Source organism: Ranitomeya imitator, chromosome 4 (assembly GCF_032444005.1).
Source record: "Ranitomeya imitator isolate aRanImi1 chromosome 4, aRanImi1.pri, whole genome shotgun sequence".
Lineage (NCBI taxonomy): Eukaryota > Metazoa > Chordata > Amphibia > Anura > Dendrobatidae > Ranitomeya > Ranitomeya imitator.
The window spans coordinates 530,979,800-531,003,330 of NC_091285.1; the positions used below are offsets into that span (position 1 = coordinate 530,979,800).

At 44.4% G+C, this 23,531-nt stretch overlaps 1 protein-coding gene across 3 annotated transcripts in view; it reads left to right on the forward strand.

The window, feature by feature from the left end:
• The window catches only part of ANPEP (alanyl aminopeptidase, membrane), a 277,202-nt gene that overhangs the window by 54,603 nt on the left and 199,068 nt on the right, over nt 1–23,531 (forward strand). The window contains exon 1 of one of the 3 annotated variants that reach the window (XM_069766189.1): nt 7,784–7,853. The exons of the other annotated variants lie outside the window; for them this stretch is intronic. The gene's annotated coding sequence lies outside the window, so the exon portion shown is untranslated. Of the gene's footprint in view, nt 1–7,783; nt 7,854–23,531 lie in introns of those variants that run through there. 3 annotated transcript variants of the gene reach the window in all.

The following is a 23,531-nucleotide window of genomic DNA, read 5'->3' on the forward strand; positions in this document are numbered from 1 at the left end:
TGTCCAATTACTTTTGACCTCCTAAAATGTGGAGTGTTTGTAAAGAAATGTGTACAATTCCTACATTTTCTATCAGATATTTTTGTTCAACCCTTCAAATTAAACGTTACAATCTGCACTTGAATTCTGTTGTAGAGGTTTCATTTCAAATCCAATGTGGTGGCATGCAGAGCCCAACTCGCGAAAATTGTGTCACTGTCCAAATATTTCTGGCCCTAACTGTAAAAGCACGAGATAAATGGAAATTAAAAAATGCACTAAAAATGCAATTTAAAAAATTCAAGTTACTCAGTATAGCTACTTGGTGTAGAAATGCTGCAGAAAATGTGCAGCATCAAAAACTCAACAAATAAATACTCATTGTCTGAACGTAGCCTAACATTCTAGCCGATAAATATAAAAGCACAATGTAATGCAATAGAGGATCTGTATTCATTTAAGCGCTTGTAAACACAAGTCAAATTCCAGCATTGTGGATGTGATTAAATGAATTCTCATCTACATGCTGTTAAGAAAATCCTCAGTGTGAATTGATTGGTTCTACACATTTGACATCCACAACCTGTCAATTTAGATTAAACTCACACCTCTGTGATTTATCATAGACACAAAAATCTGATTTTTCTGATGGATCTGTTTTTTATCTATTTTTGTCAGTGTATCCATTTTTAATATCCATTCTTCTCATGCCGAAAAAAAATATGAAGGTTTCCATGCTTATTGGTAAAGATTAATTGAACAGCACATGGATACAGTGAAGATGGCATCTGTGTATTGTCTGTTTTTTTTCTGGTTCCATGTCCTGAAAGAGGTGTACTCTAAATCACAATATGAACTTCTTTTTTTTTTCCAAACTGTTTTTATTAAACATTTTCAATTAAACATTTTCAACATTAGTATATTAACATGCAAACATAGGTACAAGGAATTACCTCCCTCTTTCCGGTATTACAGAAGCTCATTATTAAAGACGGTAACTATTTTAGCGTTCCAATTTGCAAATTAAGGCAAAGTACCTCTCAATCAAGATAAACATAAGGCTAAAAACATAGAATTCAACATGGAAATACAATACGAGTGGACTACCACTCTGTAACTAGATAACCCCAAATGATGAGAGAGGGGAAGTTATAGCTAGAGAAAAAATGAAAAACAAAAAAGAGGGGTCAACAAACAGACTAGGGAAAGTCGAAGGGAGGGAAGGGGGGGGGGGGGGACACACGGCTCCGCACTTCGCCCAATGTGTTATTTAGGAGACAACTCCGCTCACAAGGGTGTTCGGCCCGCTACCGCCTGTTCCAGAAACCATGTAGTTGTACAGAAGCATTGTTTGAGCCTCTGTTGTATATGCGTTGGAAGGATGGGTATAAGTGGCTGCCATAGTTCAAAAAAATTTTGGGTTTTTAGTTCCTTCTGAAGGGATGCTTCCACCCAATCCATCCTAAATAGGAAGGAGAGTTTGTCCAGGAAGATCCTCAGGGTGGGCACATTAGGTGCCAGCCAGGTTTGTAAAATCGTTTTCCGGGCCGAGGCCGAAATCATGTACAAGAATTTTCTACCATGAGTGGGGATCACAGCCCCTTCATTAGTAATGTACCCGAAAAGAGCCCAGGCTGGGGTGAGAGCTACTCTATATGGTGTATGCGTATGAGTAAATACAAGTATGCGTTGCCAAAATTGTTGGATTTGTGAGCAAGCCCATAAACAGTGGAACATGTCTGCCTCGGCCTCTCCACACCTGGAACAGATCGGACTCGGTATATTACCCATAAGAAAGTTGCGCCTTGGCGAGATATAGGATCTATGCATAATCTTCAACGCCATTTCCCAATAAGAACAATATGAACTTCTAATAATGTAAATGAGTAATTCAGAAAAATATTACTCAGCTAGTGCTTTCCATGAGCCTTCACAGTATATTTCAGGAAAAAGCTGGAGTGTGCAAAAAAAGTCACTTTATAGTTGCTTTTATATAGCATTAGTATCCATCAAATATCTGTAAATTATACATTAAAGGATGATCATATGAGTCGCCCGCCAGGGCAGTGGGGTACTTGGTATCCGGTCCGGTCGCAATTAAAGGGGATGTCACGGTGGCAGTGACCCAGTCTGTGGCCCTGGGCGCCCAATTAAAAGGGGAAAGGTCTTTTAAGGGAATTGTGAAAGTCTATTTTCGTGTCGCCACCTGTGGCTTTCGGTCAATAGGGACCGACGCTGCTTAAAGGGGTCCTCTGGGGTGATGTTGTGGCAAGAAGATGGTGACGGGTCTCCAGGGCTCCACAGGGGTATAGCAAGGATGGTGGGTTGCCGGTAAATAATGGGAGGACACAAAGTTGTAAAGTCATTACCTGGTTTACTGGTAGAAGCAGTCCACAGTCCAGGATACCAGGCACGGGTGGTGATTTGGTCCGGCCGGCTTGGATGCAAAGGTGATCCCTCTCCCAGGTGAGGTCCGTAAGCCTTCCTACTCACACTAGTATGCGAGGTCCCTGCTGCCTAAAGCTTGCTGGCAAAGTCCTCTTTTCTCTCTTCTGTCCTAGAACAGGTACCCGTATGATGGGCAGCTTGAGCCGTTTTACAGGGTCTCTATCACGTCCCAGGCTCTTCAGGTGCTGCTTCACCTCCATATGTGGTGTGGGCAAATCACATACAGTTCTAAGCCCTCCGATTCTGCTAAGTGTCCTAGAGTCCCACAAAAGCCTCCGGCTCCCAGTGCCCGGTTTCTGCGCTTTGGCTCTGAGGGTGCCCGGTCGCAGTTCCCCTCTGAGCCCTTTTCCACTCCTGTGCTTCTTCCCTCAATTTCTCTATTACATACAACAACCCCTCGGGTTCTAGTCCTTTCCTGGAGCTGCAGCTCAATCCTGGCTGCGCGGCTCAGTAGTCTGCTCTCTGCTCCAGACTTCCTTTCTCCTCAGTGTCTCTCTCCAACAGACCTGCTTGGTCTCCCTGGACCAACTAACTAACTCCTCCTCCTGGCCATTACACTTAAAGCTTAGGGAAGCTCCCCTGAGTAGTATATGTTTTTTTGCTGTTGCTCTCTGTAGAAGGAAGCGGAGTCTGCTGTACATTCAAAAAGGATAAGCAAAACACTCTGTTGGCCTCAATCTTTTGAATGAATGCATTATATTATGTGTTGGGAAAATAGGCCATGATACTTTAGGTCTTTAGAAGCAGTTGGTTAAATGTCATAAGGATCTAAGTTGGAGAAAATAAAGAAACAAGTGGAGAACAATGGTTTCCTAGTTACAATTCATTGTAAGTAGCCACCATGGTTATTAAAGTATGCATTTTATTATTATGCATATATCTGGCTTTTAATGTGTTAAATTGAGCAAAAATCTAAATGTATATAATGTAAATTGAGGTGAAGGAAGGCAGGCTGGGCAATGACAAACAGACCGCCTTCCCTTTTGTGATTTGTGCAGGATAATGCTAATTGGGCCTCATTAATCACTCATAACCGTGTTAGAGTAAAACAGTTTTTGTGACCCACAGCAACCAATCAGAGCTCAGCTTTCATATTATCAGAATGTGGTATGAAGTATTAAACAAAGAATTTTGATAGTGGAAACCAAAGTACATACAGGCTCAGAGACACAACTGTTTCACTGGTTAAAGGGTGTCCTCAAGTTAGTATCTTCAGGAACGCACCGCTCCCGTACCCTGACATCCTGCCTTGCTGAGAGGCAGTTGCTCCTGAAGATTAACAGTTTGGACAGGCAGCATAGCTGTGCTGCTGGCCCGAACTGTGCTCACTCTCAAGCAGCTAGCAATGGAAGATCCAGTGATCTATACAGCATCAGCATGGCATGAGCAGGCAATAAAGCATAGAACCTACTCATACAAGTGCTCCATGCCTAGGTAGCCAGTCAGACTGGGACTGCAGAGTGGCTGATTATCTAGGCAATGAGCTGTACACTAATAATACCTTTAAAAACATTTAAAGTATATTTACGTCATATGTCCTTGCATTGAATGCGGGCTCATGCACTGAGCCTGCATCTTTCCCACGCATGATGGCTGATTTAACAAGCCATCATATGCTTTTGACAACAGCAGGTTAAATCCCTGACAGGGAATTTAATACGCGCCGACAGGGACACACGTCATTCAACACTCCCATCGGTGGAACTGTGATGTGCCTGCAGGGCACTCATGGGTTGTCATAACAGCCGGGGGGGGGTCTGCTGATGACCTCTGTGCCTATCATTGTGATCCTCCTGTGAAGGAGATCGTATTTCTGATATACATACTAGTGCTGAAGCACTGCTATGTAAAGATAGCACAAGGTATTGGATGATTGCAGCTTCAAGTCCCTTAACGGACTATTAGGGTATGTTTCCACGTGGCGTACCAGCAGCGCTTTGAACGCAGCCGATCCACGCTCCATCCAAAGCGATGCTGGCTTTTGTACGCGTGATGATTCCGCATGTGTTCATTGAACCTATACATTGATCCTATACATAGAACAGTGCTATTTATCTTGCGGAGACTGTGCATCTCCGCAAGATAAATAGACATGCTGTGGTCTATAAAGACACGCCGCATGTGCGTATATGCAGGTCTGCCACCTGTGTTTTTGTACGCATAGTGGAAGTAGGATTTCAGAAAATCCCATCCACTATGCTGTAACATCTGGATGCTGTGAATTGGATGCTGCGGCTGTACACAGCGTCCAATCCGCAACAAATGCGCCACGTGGAAACATACCCTTAAAGTAAAAAAAATCTAAAACGTTTTTAAAAATATGGAAAAAACCCTGCAAAAGTTGAAATCAACCCCCTTTTGCCCAATCTGCAGCGTCCAGACGTTACAGCATAGTGGAGGGGATTTTATGAAATCCCGTCTCCACTATGCATGCAGGGCCGCATCCGGAGGCTCTGCGTAACCGGACATGCGGTGCATCTTTCCAGACTGCAGCATGTCTATTTATCTCGCGGAGATGGACCCGATCTATGAATACGATGCGGTGATTCAATGAACACATGCAGAATCACCGTGCGTACAACAGGGGGCAGCGCTTCCGGACTGTGGAAACATACCCTGAAAATGCTATGGGTCTCGGGAAATGGAGACTAAAGCGAAAAACAATTTTCATACAAATTTCAGCATTTTTTCACCATTTAAGTAAAAAAAACTATACATGTTTGCTAGTACGTTCTCGTAGTAACCTGGGGAATCATATTGCCAGGTCAGTTTTACCACATATTGAACATGGTAAATAAATAAAAAAATTGGGAATTTTTTGTGCAATTTCACGGCACTTGGATTTTTTTCCCATTTCCCAGTAGACTATGTAGTAAAGTGAATGGTGTTATTCAAAAGTACAGTTCGTCTTGCAAAAAGAAAGGCCTCATACACCTATATTGATGCAAAAATTAAATATTTATGGCTCTTTGAAGAAAGGGGAGGGAACAAAAACAGAAAACAACACAGTGGTGAAGGGGTAAATGAAAACTTCCTATTTTCTTGAGAATAGAGAGAATTCTTAATATAGGGAAAATTGAAAAATTGTTTTCTTTATTATGCACTTTGCAATATTACCAATTTATTAACCTGAGACAACCCCTTTCATTTCCAGGTCTTCCATTTTTAGCATAAGGGTTTGTAGTTTTCATGTAGATATTTCTGCATGAGAAAATTGTCTCTTGGCAGGAAAAATGCTGCATAAAAAGTGTTTTGTTTTGTTTTTTTTTACACCTTTTTGCGTGTGTTTTTAATGTGTTCTTTACCCTTTCATTATAATGAGTGAAAAATGCTCCAAAAACACTGAAAGAATTGACATAACGCAGATGGGAAATGGCTTCAAATCTGCAAGAAAAAAATATGCATGTGCAAGAGATTTCAGAAATCTCATCCAATTTGCTGGGAGAGTAAAATGCTGCGGTTTTTTTGGATAAAACATACAGAAAAAAATGCAACGTGAGATTATATCCTTCAGCAGCATACAATACATGGTTTGGTGTAGAAGTGGCATAATAGGGAATCAGTGGCTGATGTTTGGAAAGCTGTCATTGTTGCAGATATCAGGTGAGGATTATGAGAAGCCAGAGGAATTCAATATGACAATTATCCCAGTAGGTGCAAGTCAGAAGGACAATGCATCCACATGTCCACGTGTCCACACGTACTACAATCACGTCACCTAAAGCTATAGAGAGTATCAGTTATGCAAGAATTAAATTAGGGATATTAACATAAGTGTGATACATCATGTTAATATTGATACATCATGTTCATTGAAGAATAGTCTGGTCTTACCACATGTAATAATAATAATAATGTACCAATTCATAGATCTATAGATACAAGCACGGAGAAAACCCCCATGAGCTGCACAGACAACTATTTCATGATCCAAAATCCCAAAATAAATAATGTAAACACAACACCAAACATCGAGACCTAGCAATTCTATGTAGAGTTACCAGATCATGAGTGTGAGTATTGTTATTTTCAACTAGAAAAGCCTCTGGTCCGTCCTGTATCATCTCAGTGTGCAAATTTAGGTCTAGAACCAGACTGAAATTCGAGTGATTTTTCCCCATATCTTTACATAGCAGTATATCTACAGTACGTACGGTGAGAGAGCTGAAGGTTGATAAAAGTTAGTGTGGTAGATCCTAGTTTTCCCCAATAAAATAAGAGACTAGAAGATATACAGCATTTGGGAGATTTGCTGTGCTAAATGTGTCATAAATTGCTAGAAAAGTGTGACCTAATACATAACACTGATAAAAATGAGCCAAATGTTTGGTGCAAAGTTTTGTCACAAAGAAAGCCAACTAGTGGTGTAAACTTAGACTAGACAGAATAAATATGCATCAAATGTATCAAACATTAGGAGCCACCGTGATAAATCTGGAGCATTGACTACTAGCCTTAAAGGGGTTATCCACTATTAGGACAACTCCTTCTTCATCAAAATGTTTGGCGTCGATAAAATAATAAAGCCTATACTCACCTCCCTAGCCGGTGCCATTCTTGTGACAAGTGACCCCAGCGCCCAATCAGTGTTGGCGTCACTGTCCACGCCTTCGGACAAATCGAACATAGAGTGGAAGTCCGTGTTTCAGCTGATCTCGGACTTCCTCTTCCTGCTCAATTTGACAGTGACGCCAGCTCTGATTGGGCGCCAGTGTAACCTGTCACAATAACAGCATGGGAGATCTGGGAGAAGGAGTGCCGACACCGCCAGAAGGGTGTTCATTATTTTAAGGGAGCCAAATGAGGGGTATGAGAACAAGTTGTCCAAGTAGTCGACAACTTCTTTAAGGCGCATTTACATTGGTCGATTGGCTACATGCAACCTGCTGAGTGGTTATTTAATAGCCTGCTTAGTCAGGCCAAGCACGTTTCTGTGCTTATAGAATAAACTTTAATATGACTGCTCTATGCACATAGAATATCATTGTTCTCTGCAGCACATGTCCTGTTTATATTTCACCCAAACAACTAACGACCAACTTACCTTCTGGAACTGCAAGCTCACATCTCAGTGGAAATTCCCCGTAAAAACGTTCTCTGTGCGCTCAATATTTTCTGATACAGATACATATTTATTTAAATATCTGTCTGCCATGAAATATATACACACAAATGTATTTGTGTTAATGTAACTATTCAGTATTGTACAGTGTTGCAACAGTATTGTTAATTAGAAGTAACTAAAATATTATTCTGGATGAGCTGGAAAGAGATATGCCAAAAAGTCTGATAATTGTTATGCAAATAAGTGTCCACGTAAATCATGGTGCTCACATTTATTTAAAAATGGGTGTAGCATCTGATGAAGAAGGCAAGTACAGCTGCCAGGACATCTCATACTGGCAAAGGTTCAGGGCACGATTAAGGTAAGGAGCTACTTTGGAGATCTAATATACATTGCTGTATATTTGCCACTGCCCCGCATGTGTGGGGTGAACATATTTGCTGCCTGTGAGATTGAGGCAACATACCGTAAGTATGAAGGTAGTAAGAAGTGATTAGAGGAAATGTTTAGTTACTAGGTCTATTCTAAGCAAGAATAATAAGAATCATCATAACAATTATTATTATTAGTATGTTAACTGGCAAATGTGTTGTTAATAGCAAGAATATTTCTAGTGCAATTACTGAAACTTATTTGGGGCAAAAAACTAATGAGTCAGTTTGTAACGGTGTCTATAAGGACCCCTTAATATGTCCATATTTCTGGTATGTGTGGTGTCATTTTCACACATACTGGAGACACTTACACATGCACACCCATTATAATCTATGGGTCTGCGCCAATGTCTGATTACAGGGACTGTGTGTCCATGTGACATCCCACATGTAGACATGGGGTGGACTCTAACAGTTTGGGGCCCCTGCACAAGAAATGTGTCTGTCCCTCCTTTTATGGTGACAAGCCTATCTATACTGTATATAGCTCTGGGAAAAAATTAAGAGACCAATGCAAAATGTTCAGTTTGTCTGATTTTTGTCTTTACAGGTATATTTTTGAGTAAAATGTAAATTGTTATTTTAGTCTATAAACTTCTGATAACATGTCTCCGAATTTCCAAGCAATAAATTTTGTATTTTTTTTTCTGAAAAGGAGAAATGGTCAAAATTTTTAAAAAATACCCAGTGCTTTCAGACCTCAAATAATGCAAAGAAAACAAGTTCAGTATCATTTAGAAAGAACAATATTAAAGGGACACTGTCACCTGAATTTGGAGGGAACAATCTTTAGCCATGGAGGCGGGGTTTTGGGGTTTTTGATTCACCCTTTCCTTACCCGCTGGCTGCATGCTGGCTGCAATATTGGATTGAAGTTCATTCTCTGTCCTTCATAGTACACACCTGCGCAAGGCAAGATTGCCTTGTGCAGGCATGTACTACGGAGGACAGAGAATGAACTTCAATCCAATATTGCAGCCAGCATGCAGCCAGCGGGTAAGGAAAGGGTGAATCAAAAACCCCAAAACCCCGCCTCCATGGCTAAAGATTGTTCCCTCCAAATTCAGGTGACAGTGTCCCTTTAAAGTTTTAACTCAGGAAGAGTTCAGAACTCAATATTTTGTTGAATAACCATGATTTTTAATCACAGCTTTCATGCGTCTTGGCATGCTTTCCACCAGTTTTTCACACTGCTCCTGACGCAAAATTGTAAGCAGTTCTTCTTTGATGGCTTGTGACTATCCATCATCCTCTTGATTAAATTCCAGAGGTTTTCAATCGGGTTCAGGTCTGGAGATTGGGTTGCCCATGAAAGGGTTTTGATGTGATGGTCGCTTAATTTTTGCCAGAGCTGTATATATATATATATATATATATATATATATATATATATATATCTATAATATAACGCTGGGAGCGTCACTCTGTCCGAAGCCTTTATAGACTGCGCTGGCGCAAGCGCCGGCGCAGTCTGGCCCCCACAGAGTGACGCTCCCAGGAGATCGCGGTATGCGTAAGCACTGAACGCATACCGCGATCTCCACCGGAGAGTCAGGGACCGTGGACGCGCCAGGAGGGAGGGTAAGTATATTCACCTGTCCTCCGTTCCAGCGCTGCGTGCGGCTCCGTCTTCCGGCTCCTCTGCTGTGACAGAGTCCAGTCACAGGCAGAGGAGCCGGAGTGTGTGTTCAAGAAAATGGCGCCGGAAAGCGCGGACTGCGCAGGCGCCGATTCCTGCTGCCGGAATCGGCGCCTGCGCAGTCCGCGCTTTCCGGCACCATTTTCTTGAAGACACACTCCGGTTCCACTGCAGGTGTGTCTTCAAGAAAATGGCGCCGGAGAGCGCGGACTGCGCAGGCGCCAATTCCTGCTGCCGGAATCGGCGCCTGCGCAGTCCGCGCTTTCCGGCGCCATTTTCTTGAAGACACACCTGCAGTGGAGCCGGACGATATGCGAGTATGGTATTTTTTTTTTTTTTATATGGCAGCAGCATACCGGGGCATATAATACAATAGTGGCGCAGGATTGGAGCAGCACATGACAGAACGGGCGCAGGATGGCAGCAGCACATGACAGAACGGGCGCAGGATGGCAGCAGCACATGACAGAACGGGCGCAGGATGGGAGCAGCACATGACAGAACGGGCGCAGAATGGCAGCAGCACATGACAGAACGGACGCAGGATGGGAGCAGCACATGACAGAAGAGGCGCAAAATGGGAGCAGCACATGACAGAACAGGGGAGCAGGATGGGAACAGCACATGACAGAACGGGCGCAGGATGGCAGCAGCACATGACAGAACGGGCGCAGGATGGCAGCAGCACATGACAGAACGGGGGCAGGATGGGAGCAGCACATGACAGAACGGGGGCAGGATGGGAGCAGCACATGACAGAACGGGCGCAGGATGGCAGCAGCACATGACAGAACGGGCGCAGGATGGGAGCAGCACATGACAGAACGGGCGCAGGATGGGAGCAGCACATGACAGAACAGGGGAGCAGGATGGGAGCAGCACATGACAGAACGGGCGCAGGATGGCAGCAGCACATGACAGAACGGGCGCAGGATGGCAGCAGCACATGACAGAACGGGGGCAGGATGGGAGCAGCACATGACAGAACGGGCGCAGGATGGCAGCAGCACATGAAAGAACGGGCGCAGGATGGGAGCAGCACATGACAGAACAGGGGAGCAGGATGGGAGCAACACATGACAGAACAGGGGCGCAGGATGGGAGCAGCACATGACAGAACAGGGGCGCAGGATGGCAGCAGCACATGACAGGATGGGGACGCAGGATGGGAGCAGCACATGACAGAACGGGCGCAGGATGGCAGCAGCACATGACAGAACGGGCGCAGGATGGCAGCAGCACATGACAGAACGGGCGCAGGATGGGAGCAGCACATGACAGAACGGGGGCAGGATGGGAGCAGCACATGACAGAACGGGCGCAGGATGGCAGCAGCACATGAAAGAACGGGCGCAGGATGGGAGCAGCACATGACAGAACAGGGGAGCAGGATGGGAGCAACACATGACAGAACAGGGGCGCAGGATGGGAGCAGCAAATGACAGAACAGGGGCGCAGGATGGCAGCAGCACATGACAGGATGGGGACGCAGGATGGGAGCAGCACATGACAGAACGGGCGCAGGATGGCAGCAGCACATGACAGAACGGGCGCAGGATGGCAGCAGCACATGACAGAACGGGCGCAGGATGGGAGCAGCACATGACAGAACGGGCGCAGGATGGCAGCAGCACATTACAGAACGGGGGCGCAAGATGGGAGCAGCACATTACAGAACGGGGGCGCAAGATGGGAGCAGCACATGACAGAACGGGGGCGCAGGATGGGTGCAGCACATGACAGGATGGGAGCAGCAAATGACAGAATGGAGGCGCAGGATGGGAGCAGCACATGACAGAACGGGCGCAGGATGGCAGCAGCACATGACAGAACGGGGGCGCAGGATGGGAGCAGCACATTACAGAACGGGGGCGCAAGATGGGAGCAGCACATGACAGAACGGGGGCGCAGGATGGGTGCAGCACATGACAGGATGGGAGCAGCAAATGACAGAATGGAGGCGCAGGATGGGAGCAGCACACGACAGAACGGGCGCAGGATGGCAGCAGCACATGACAGAACGGGCGCAGGATGGCAGCAGCACATGACAGAATGGGCGCAGGATGGGAGCAGCACATGACAGAACAGGGGAGCAGGATGGGAGCAGCACATGACAGAACGGGGGCGCAGGATGGGAGCAGCACATGACAGGATGGGAGCAGCAAATGACAGAATGGAGGCGCAGGATGGGAGCAGCACATGACAGAACGGGCGCAGGATGGGAGCAGCACATGACAGAACGGGCGCAGGATGGCAGCAGCACATTACAGAACGGGGGCGCAAGATGGGAGCAGCACATTACAGAACGGGGGCGCAAGATGGGAGCAGCACATGACAGAACGGGGGCGCAGGATGGGTGCAGCACATGACAGGATGGGAGCAGCAAATGACAGAATGGAGGCGCAGGATGGGAGCAGCACATGACAGAACGGGCGCAGGATGGCAGCAGCACATGACAGAACGGGGGCGCAGGATGGGAGCAGCACATTACAGAACGGGGGCGCAAGATGGGAGCAGCACATGACAGAACGGGGGCGCAGGATGGGTGCAGCACATGACAGGATGGGAGCAGCAAATGACAGAATGGAGGCGCAGGATGGGAGCAGCACACGACAGAACGGGCGCAGGATGGCAGCAGCACATGACAGAACGGGCGCAGGATGGCAGCAGCACATGACAGAACGGGCGCAGGATGGGAGCAGCACATGACAGAACAGGGGAGCAGGATGGGAGCAGCACATGACAGAACGGGGGCGCAGGATGGGAGCAGCACATGACAGAACGGGGGCGCAGGATGGGAGCAGCACATGACAGGATGGGAGCAGCACATGACAGAATGGAGGCGCAGGATGGGAACAGCACATGACAGAACGGGGGCGCAGGATGGGAGCAGCACATGACAGAACGGGGGCGCAGGATGGAAGCAGCACATGACAGGATGGGGATGCAGGATGGAGCAGCACATGACAGAATGGGGGCGCAGGATGGAGCAGCACATGACAGAATGGGGACGCAGGATGGAGCAGCACATGACAGGATGGGGACGCAGGATGGAGCAGCACATACCAGGATGGAGACCATATACCAATATAAATGCTCACCACCCGGGCGTAGAACGGGTTCAATAGCTAGTATAAGTATATTGAAGATTGATGGAAGTCTGTATCCACAATAATGAACTTTGAACTTTGTATATATGCCATCTGTTTAGGGTCCATTGAGGCCTAGTCGGCGTGGAGAGTGGGTGCCATTTGTGTTACAAGAGGGTGCCAACCTCTGCTGACAGGTAGGGAAGAGAGTAGTGGAATCTTCACTATTTTTTATCATTTGTTTCATTTTTTTGAGGTAGCATCACTTATTTTGTTAGGGATGTGTTCACATTGAGTCTTTGTAATGAGTATCAATAAATAATGTTTTTAATGTGTATGACCTGTGAACTCATAAATAATCACATATGTTTTTTCAAATGACCAATCAGTGATCTCTTTTTAATATCTAAAATAAATATCAACTTGGCTGCAGCAAATGGCGCAGGTGGTGGAACTTGCGCAGTAGCATTTATCGCCAATAGATGCTACTGTACAAGTTCCGCTGCCAGTGTCATTTTGCTGTGGCCAATTCTTTTTCCCTCCAACAAAATGGTGCTGTCGGCAGTGGTGCATGCGCAGTAGCGTCTATCGGCAAGTGATAGATGCTACTGGTGTATGTGCCAGCGCCATTTTGCTGTAGTTGCATTTTATTTTTTTAAAGACCACAATATGAATTGCGCAAGCATAGTATTTAAAATAGGGGGCAGGTCACCGAAGGTTCAGTGACCTGATATTTAAGCCCATAAGGATGAATATGTCAGCAGAGCACCACATAAAGCCCTGCCCACAGGCCACCTGAAGCACAAGAATCTCATTAACAACCACAAGATGGATTTCATCAACCAAGGTATCATTTTAATCAGTATAACGGCACTGACCTGACACTGTCTGTAGGTTACTGTGCACAATGCTGCTGACAGGTTCCCTTTAATTGTGTCATTTTCAAGCATCAAAACCAATGAAAAAATAGTGTATATATTCACACAGTGGCTTTCGTATATTCATGTGCTTGCCACAGAAGCAACCCCATTCAGATCGATGAAAAAGGTTTTCAGTCACACAAATCTGCCAAGGTATTATTTATTATTATTATACATTTTTTGTAGCACCATGTATTCCATGGCGCTTTACATGTGAAAAGGGGGCAAATATAGACAAATACAATAAACATGAGCAAAGACAAGGCACTAACAGGTACAGAAGGAGAAAGAACCCTGCCCGCGAGGGCTCACAGTCTGCAGGGGATGGGTGAGGATACACTAGGAGAGGGTAGAGCTGGTTGTGTGGTGATTCAGTAGGTTGAAGATCACTGCAGGCTGTAGGCTTGTCGGAAGAGGTGAGTCTTCAGGTTCTTTTTGAAGGTTTCTATGGTAGATGAGAGTCTGATGTGTTGGGGTTGAGAGTTCCAGAGTATGTGGGAAGCACGGAAGAAGTCTTGGATGCGGTTGGGGGAAGAAGATAAGAGGGGAGTAGAGAAGGAGATCTTGTGAGAATCGGAGGTTGCGTGCAGGAAAGTACCGGGAGACCATGTCACAGATGTATGGAGGAGACAGGTTGTGGATGGCTTTGTATGTAATAGTAAGGGTTTTGAAATGCAGTCTCTGGATGATAGGAAGCCAGTGAAGGGCTTGGCATAGGGGAGAGGCTGGGGAATAGCGTTGAGGCAGGTATATTAGTCGGGCAGCAGAGTGAAGAATGAATTGGAGAGGTACCAGAGTGCTAGAGGGGAGGCCAGAGAGTAGGAGGTTTCTGTAGTCAAGGCGGGAGATGATAAGGGCGTGCACTAGTGTTTTTGTGGTTTAGTAGTCAAGGAATGCGGGAAATACAGTATTTTTGAGTTTGAGACAGCAGGAGGAAGCAAGGGCTTGGCTATGTGGCTTGAAAGAGAGGGCAGAGTCGAGGATCACCCCGAGGCACCGAGCATGCTGGACTGGGGAAAGTGAGCAGCCATTGACCTTGATGGATAGGACTGGTGGAGGGGTAGAGTGAAATGGGGGAAAGATGAATTCTGTTTTGTCCATGTTCAGTTTTAGAAAGCGAGCAGAAAAGAAGGCCGAGATAACAGACAGACAGTGTGGGATTTTGATGAGGAAGGAGGTGAGGTCAGGTCCAGATAGGTAGATCTGCGTGTTATCGGCATAGAGATGATACTGCAAACTGTGGGATTCTATGAGCTGTCCCAGGCCGAAGGTGTAGATGGAGAAGAGTAGGGGTCCTAGAACTGAGCCTTGATGAACACCGATAGACAAGGATTGAGTTGAGGAGGTGGTGTGGGAGAGGGAGACACTGAATGTTCGCTCTGTTAGATACGATGAGATCCAGGATAGGGCTACGTCTGTGATGCCAAGGGATGAGAGAATCTGTAGCGGGAGGGAGTGGTCCACAGTGTCAAAGGCAGAAGACAGGTCCAGGAGAAGGAGGACAGGGTAGTGTTGTTTGCTCTTGGCGGTTAGTAAGTCATTGGTGACTTTAGTTAGGGCAGTTTCAGCTGAGTGATGGGGTTGGAAGCCAGATTGTAATGGGTCAAAGAGAGAGCAGGAGGAGAGGTAGGAGGACAGTTCAAGATGGACATGCTGTTCCAATAGTTTTGAGACATAAGGGAGAACAGCTATTGGGTGATAGCTTGACACAGACGATGGGTCGAGGGAGGGCTTTTTGAGGATGGGTGTGATCGATGTATGCTTGAAGGATGAGGGGAAGACACCAGTTGTGAGTGAAAGGTTGAAGAGGTGTGCTAGGGTTGGGATGAAGACTGGCGAGGTTAGGGATGAGGTGGGACGGGAGCGGGTCAAGCGTGCAAGTGGTGAGATGTGATCTTGACAGGAGGGTGGAGAGCTGATCTTCTGTCATGTTGGAGAAGCTGGTTTTGGAGGAACAGGGTTGAGTAGCTAAGAGTGGCATTGGGAGCTGCGGGCCAAAGCTTTCTCTGATCGTATTGATCTTCTGTTTAAAGAAAGAGGCAAAGTCTTCAGCAGAAATGAGAGGAGGGAGGAGGTGCTGGCGGACGGAGTATAGAATTGAAAGTGTTGAAAAGCTGTTTAGGGTTGTGAGACAGGGAGGATATGAGAGATGAGAAGTAAGTTTGTATTGCAGCAGTGAGCGTGGACTTGAAGCTGGCGAGGGACTGCTTGTATGCAGTGAAGTGGTCGGCAGAGTGGGATCGCTTCCATCTTCGCTCAGCGACCCTGGAAGTGTCTAAATAACCTAAAAGTATATGTAAGCGACTGTGATAAAGTTACTCTGCTATTGTGCAATTTATGCATATTCAGATCCAGATTTCCCAGTTCAGTTGAAACAAGTGAAATCTGCACAATCTATTCAATATGCAATGAACAGAGCACATTGTGCATTTAAAAAATCTGAAGTGTGGTAAATCTGCAGTTTTTATGCAAATGGTGTAAAAAAAAAAGTAAAATGTCATTCACTGGAATGGAAATATTTTTCATATAGAAATTTTCCACTACAAAAGCATTTTCATTCTGTAATATTCAAAATAGTGTATGTGATATAAAGTACTGATGATGGTGTAGTGGGTGATGAATAATATTTTACAACAGTAGATGGACCGAGTTCACATGGTGTGCATGACTCGCATTTATTATTATTATTATTATTATTATTATTATTATTATTATATATTTATATAGCACCATTAATTCCATGGTGCTGTACATGAGAAAGGGGTTACATACAGGGTTATAGATATCGTTTACAGTAAACAGGTTTACAGTGACAGACTGGTACAGAGGGGAGAGGACCCTATCCTTGCGCATTTACAGAAAAAGCATTTGGAAAACTGCATGCAATTCTCAAAAACCACAGGCAGGTTTTAATGATGCGATATTTGAGCCCTCATTTCTCAGCACATTTTTAGTTATGCATATTTTTATTGTAAGTCACTGTTTGTGTGTGAATCCAACCTTAGTAAGTATTTGAGGAAAGTAATTGACAGTAAGCATTTAAAGAACCTATATAGAAAAAAAGGAATTAAAAAATTATGAGTTTAACAAACCAGAATATAAATTACACTGTAGATTACTTAAAGTTCCCCATTTTACACTTATGTCAGCTTTACACACTCTTAACATTCTCTCAAGTAGTTTCATCAGGCACTCATCTGGAATGGCTTTCCAACAGTTTTAAAGGGAACCTGTCACCCCCTCCAGGCGTTTTTAACTAAAAGAGCCACCTTGTGCAGCACTAATGGTGCATTCTGTCAAGGTGGCTCTTTTAGTTAGGGTCCCTGCCAACGCTGAACTATTCGTTTTTATAATTTGCCCCTCATACCTCTAGTCTGTCTGGGGGGCATGTCTTTTCCCCCAGACACAAACGCCTCTCAGCCATCACTCAGGCCCTCCGCGTGCCGGGCGCCGCTTCCAATCACATGTACAGTGCTGAGCTGCATTCCACAACTATTCTAAGCCAGAATATGACAATAACTAACTACATAAAGAAAAAGAACAATCCATTATTACTTTTAAACATGAAGGTCAGTCAGTCCTTCAAATTGCCAGAACCTCGAAGGTACCTACAAGTGCAGTCATACAAATCATCAATCACTATGAAGCTAAAACCAATTCAGTATATGAAATAATTGGCATTCACTGTGAGACACAGAAAAAGTGAATAGATGGTTTCTACATGTGTTGTGCCCACAGTGAAGCATGGAGGGGGAAGTGTGGGCGTGCTTGGCTGTTTACACTGTTGGTGATCTTTTCCAAATTCAAGGCTAATCTGCTACCATAGCATTCTACAATGACATGCTATTCCATTTGGTTTGCACTTAGCAAGACCATCATTTGCATGTAACAGAAGAATAACCCAAAACATACCTTCAGGCTGTGTAAGGCCTATGCAATCAAGAAGGGAAAATATCAAGGGTTGCATTAGATGATGGGGCCTCCACAATCACCCCACCTCAACCCGATTGAGATGATTTTGGATGAGTTAGACAGCAGAATTAAGGTAAAGCATTCAAAAAAATGCTCAGCAGATTTATAAACTACCGTACTTTAAAGGGAACCTGTCCCCCCCAGGCGTTTTTTGAACAAAAAGAGACGCCTTGATTCCACAAATAAACTCTTGATAAGCCATTAAGTTCATTGAAAGCTATTCCAGCTGACTACCTAATGAAGCTGCTTGAGATAAAATTAAGGGTGTGTAAAGTTGTCATCAGAGAAAAGGGGGAGACTTTGAGGAATCTAAGACTTAACACATATTCTGGTTTGTTTCACAGGTGCTGCTTTACTCTTAGTTTCCCTATGAGTTCATTTTGTGTTTTTGCTGTCTTCTTTCTGAATCTACAATGTGCACATACTAATAGTAACAAGAACAATCATTACATGAACAAATGTGTCCAAACTTTGACTGGTAGTGTATACAGTACTTTGCAAATGTTTTAGGCAAGTATGGAAAAAATGATTTTTGAAAGTATGAATGCTTTCAAAAATAGAATAGTTTATAGTTTATTTTTATCAATTAACAAAATGAAAAGAAAATGAATAAAAATGAAATGTAAATCAAATCAGTATTTGGTGTGACCACCCTTTGTTTTTAAAACAGCATCAAAGCATTGATTCTTCTAAGTACACTTGAACAGATTATGAAGAAACTGGACAGGGAGGTTTTTCAAAACATCTTGGAGAACTAACTACAGGACTTCTGTGGATGTAGGCTTGAGTTATTTCTTCGGTCTCATTCTGGTCCCAGACAGACTTAATGATGTTGAGATCAGGACTCTGTGCAGGGACCACATAATCACTTCCTGAACTTCTTGTTCTTCTTTATGCTCAATATTAGTTCTTAACGACATTGGCTGTATGTTTTGGGTTGTTGTCCTGCTGCAGAATATATTTGGAGCCAAAAAAACACCTCCTTAATCTTATTGCATGATAGATAAATATTGGCCTGTATTTTTCTACATTGAGAATACCATTAATGGTGACCAAATCTCCAATTTCATTTGCTGAAATGAAGCCCTAAACTTGCGAAGAATGTCCACCATGCTTCACAGTTTCTTCCAGACATTCATTATTGTACACCTCCTCAGCCCCATTCGACAAACTAACTGCCTTCTACTACAGCAAAATATTTCGCTCATTAGTTCAGAGAACCTGCTGCCAATTTTTGCACACCAGTTATTATGTTTTTGTGCATAGTTGAGTCACTTGGCCTTACCTTCATGTCAAATGTATGACTTTTGTAACTCAATTCTTCTATAAAGAACACTGGTGGCTAGACTTTTCCGAATACTAGATGGTTGTAGCTGGGTCTCACTGGCTGCTGCCAAGTCTAAGCTGTTGGCACTGCTGGACATCTGATCTCAAAGGGAGGAAAGCATGTGTATTTCATCTACTGCAGTAAGTTTCCTTGGCTGACCTTCCTAGCTTCATTCCTCAATGTTGCCAGTTTCATAGTGCTGGTTCAAAAGAGCTTGAACAGCACATCTTGAAACCCCAATCTGCTTTAAAATTTTTGCCTGGGAAATATCTTGCTCATGTGGTATAAGTACCTTGTGTCTAGTTGTGCATTCCGGCTTACCATGAGGCATAAAAGACCCTTCCACAACCTCTGCTTTGTAGTACAGTTTGGCTGTTCCTCACCCAGTTATATTCCTCCTAAACATCTGCTTCTGTTTCATCTAATTACTGCTTTTCAATCTAGTGTGGTAGATTGGCTCACTCGGCTGCACATGGCGGTAGACACAGGTACACTGTCTAATTCCTTCTGGTTTACTATATACATGCGGCATAAACCAGTGCGAAATGAAAATAAATACGTCTTTTCAGGCAAAATAGAAAAAAAGAACAATATGGTATACAGGCTCTGCAGCTGCGGGATTCGCCCACTCAGAATATAACAACTGGGTTCAGTAAAACAAACACTTATCTGGAGCTCCCTGCTGCAGGCACACCAAACACAGAATGACTAAAAAGGCTGTCCATTTACCTTTCAAACCCCACTCTGGGGAGCAGATATGGTGAACAGCCTACCACCTGCTCATCAGCTGTTCACTAAAAAGCCCAACCTTTAAAATGGCCGATTAACCCCTCTCAGTACTTAGTGTGCTGGAGCAAGCTTCTAGGTTTCAGGCCACTGAAGCTAAAAGCCTCAGTGATACATATCTCCTCTCCAGTACTTTGCTAGTGACTTTGTCCTACTACATATCAAAATGATGATCGTTATCAACTGTTTGCCGTCATTAGTTACCCATGCACCTGACTATAATACTATGAACTCCCTGACTTTGTTCAAGAGTACATAAAAGAATTGATGGTCCTTTAAAGGCAAATGGTCACTCTAAACATTGATTTGAATTAGATTTCAGTTTTTGTTCATTAACTTTGCATTTTGTCAATTGCTAAAAATAATTCTTACTTTGCAGTACTTTTTCCACATCGGCCTAAAACCTTTTCAAAATTCTGAATATCGGATAAACATTACAAATCATTAACTGAGTGTCTTTTGGGAGCAAACACCTGACCAGATAAGTGACTGAAAAAGAATGTATAAACTGATAAGCAGGACTGAAAGCTGGTGAAATGCAGGGCAGCACCTTCTCTAACGGGGTCGTATACAGGTCCTACCACATCTGTTCAGATTTTATAAAGATTTAAACATGTGTTTTTTCCTTAACTTCAAAGAAAGTGACATGCACACAAAGCACCATCAATCAACTGATAGTAACTTGTTTTATATGGATGTAGTACATCATTTCAAGACCGCTGTTTGTAATAATCTTTCCTTTAATGAAATCCAGTGCCATTCTGGCCCCAGTGGTAGGAGAGGAAATACAATCCAGTTGGCAGGGTTACATATGGCAAATCATTATAGTACACAGGCAGCTTATTGTGTAAGTTGTTTTCCATGTCTGTTGCATCCTAGATGACCTGATATTAAATGTGTTTATGTATTAGGATCTGAGTTACATTTTTTTCTGGCATTGCTGTTCCGATCTTACAATCTCATCGAAGGGTAAGCCAAAAGGAGCGTCAAAGTGGCGGCTGTAATTTTGTAACTATCCAAACACTTGATTTTGAGAAGAAACATCTATTTTACCTGCAATACTGTGTGGCCATCATGGCAAAACAATTTCAAAATTACAGGTGCTCGTGTCCACCACAGCTTTTGGCCTCATCATGGCCACAACCTCTTGATCTGTTTGGCCTTACACTAAGGATTTGAATTGTAATACATATTTTGCACCTACCGTATTTTTCGGACTATAAGATTCATCGGACCATAAGTCGCATCTAGATTTTAGAGGAGGAAAATGGAAAAAAATTGAGTTAAAAAAATGTGGTAAATTCTGCAGTAACATCCCTCATCCTGGTACATATATGTCCAAAATCCAGGTATACATGGTCCCCTTATCCCCATCCTGGTATACATGGTCCCCTCATCCCCATGCTGATATGCATGATCCCCTCATCCCTATCCTGGTATACATTGTCCCCTCATCCCTTGTTCTGTCCTTACTAGCTGAGGCAGGCTCATACGTAGCTATACAGTCAGCTAAACCGCTATACCGGAGTCCAATAAGGAGACTGTGGTTGAGTCTGTGCTTTATTAAACGTAGTGGTATATTGATGCGGTGAAACTGTGAACAATGATATACATAGAATCAGTGCATGGCATAGAACAGATACATAATACACATGATATACATTATGCATAACATTTAGAAAGCTAGTGACTAAACTGGGGGTATAACTGGCTAAGCTAGGCTAATATAGAGCAGGGATTATCTAGAGAAGGCATAAAGACATACCGGCAATGCAATCGCAAGGGGGATGAAGTGAAGCGTCTTTCCTTGAAGGGAAACTGAAGAAAGTGAAAGGAAAAATGGAGGGAAATGGAGGCTGAGCTACCATAATGCATTGCAAAGGAGGAGGAGAATCAGACATGGATAATACAAAAACAGAAGATTGAACTGCTAACATAACTCTGGCTGCTAGAGGGAGCCAAAGCATCACAAACAAATAAAGGTATGAATATCCATACTGAGAAACCTGCAATTATGCAAACAGATAATCAGGGTAACAATATTAGATGGCGGAGGCAGAACATTCCTATCCTGGTATACATTGTCCCCTCATCCCTATTCTTTTATGCATGGTCCCCTCATCAATATCCTGATATGCATGGCACCCATATCCCTATCCTGATATGCATGGCACCCTCATCCCCATTCTGTTATACATGGTCCCCTCATCCCTATTATGGCATGCAAAGCACCCTCATCCCTATCCTAGTATGCATGATCCTCTCATGCGTATTCTGGCATGCAAAGCACCCTCATCCCTATACTAGTATACATGGCACCCTCATCCCTATCCTGGTATGCATGGCACCCTCATCCTTATCCTGGTATGCATGGCCCCCTCATCCCTATCCTGGTATGCATGTCCCCCTCATCCCTAGCCTGGTATGCATGGCCCCATCCGAAAAACATTGAAAAAAAAATAAACCACTCCATTTACCTTCTCTGCGCAGTCAATATTCATTTCACTTTAATAGCGGGCAGTGTTAGCCACAGCCGCCAGATTCCTGTCACTGGGCTATCATGTGTGCCCGCTATTAAAGGGAGAGCAGTGAATATTCATTCTCCTTAATAGCGGGCACACGTGATTGCCAAGCAGCTGCAGGAACCATCGGCTGAGGATAACACTGCCGGAGCCTGCTATGCCTGCTATTAAAGTGAAATGAATATTTACTGCTCCCCGCACATACTCCCTCCCAGGGCCAAACTGGGACTAAAATTCAGCCCTGGCATTTGAAGTTACACAGGCCCACTTGTCACATGGTGACTGTATAATTTCTTTGTACACTTGTAGGTTACAAGAAGTGAGGGGAGTATAACACGACTATATAACATATTTATTATTATTTATTATTATACATTTTTATAGCGCCATTTATTCCATGGCGCTTTACATGTGAATACGGGGCAAATATAGACAAATACATTAAACATGAGCAGATAACAAGGCACACGAGTACATAAGGAGGGAGGACCCTGCCCGCGAGGGCTCACAGTCTGCAGGGGGTGGGTGAGGATACACTAGGAGAGGGAAGAGCTGGCTGTACGGCTGTTCAGTAGGTTGAGGATCACTGCAGGCTGTAGGCTTGTCGGAAGAGATGAGTCTTCAGGTTCTTTTTGAAGGTTTCTATGGTAGGCGCAAGTCTGATGTGTTGGGGTAGAGAGTTCCAGAGTATGGGGGAAGCACGGGAGAAGTCTTGGATGCGGTTATGGGAAGAAGAGATGAGAGGGGAGTAGAGAAGGAGGTCTTGGGAGGATCGGAGGTCGCGTGTAGGTAGGTACCGGGAGACCATGTCACAGATGTATGGAGGAGACAGGTTGTGGATGGCTTTGTATGTCAGTGTGAGGGTTTTGAACTGGAGTCTCTGGGCGATAGGAAGCCAGTGAAGGGCTTGACACAGGGGAGAGGCTGGGGAATAGCGGGGGGACAGGTGGATTAGTCGGGCAGCAGAGTGTAGGATGGATTGGAGTGGTGCCAGAGTGCTAGAGGGGAGTCCAGAGAGTAGGAGGTTGCAGTAGTCGAGGCGGGAGATGATAAGGGCATGCACTAACGTTTTTGCAGTGTTGCGGTCAAGGAAAGCACGGATCCGGGAAATATTTTTGAGTTTGAGACGACAGGAGGAGGCAAGGGCTTGGATATGTGGCTTGAAAGAGAGGGCAGAGTCGAGGATCACCCCGAGGCACCGGGCGTGTGGGACTGGGGATAGTGAGCAGCCATTGACATTGATGGATAGGTCTGGTGGAGGGGTAGAGTGAGATGGGGGAAAGATGATGAATTCTGTTTTGTCCATGTTCAGTTGTAGAAAGCGAGCAGAAAAGAAGGCTGAAATGGCAG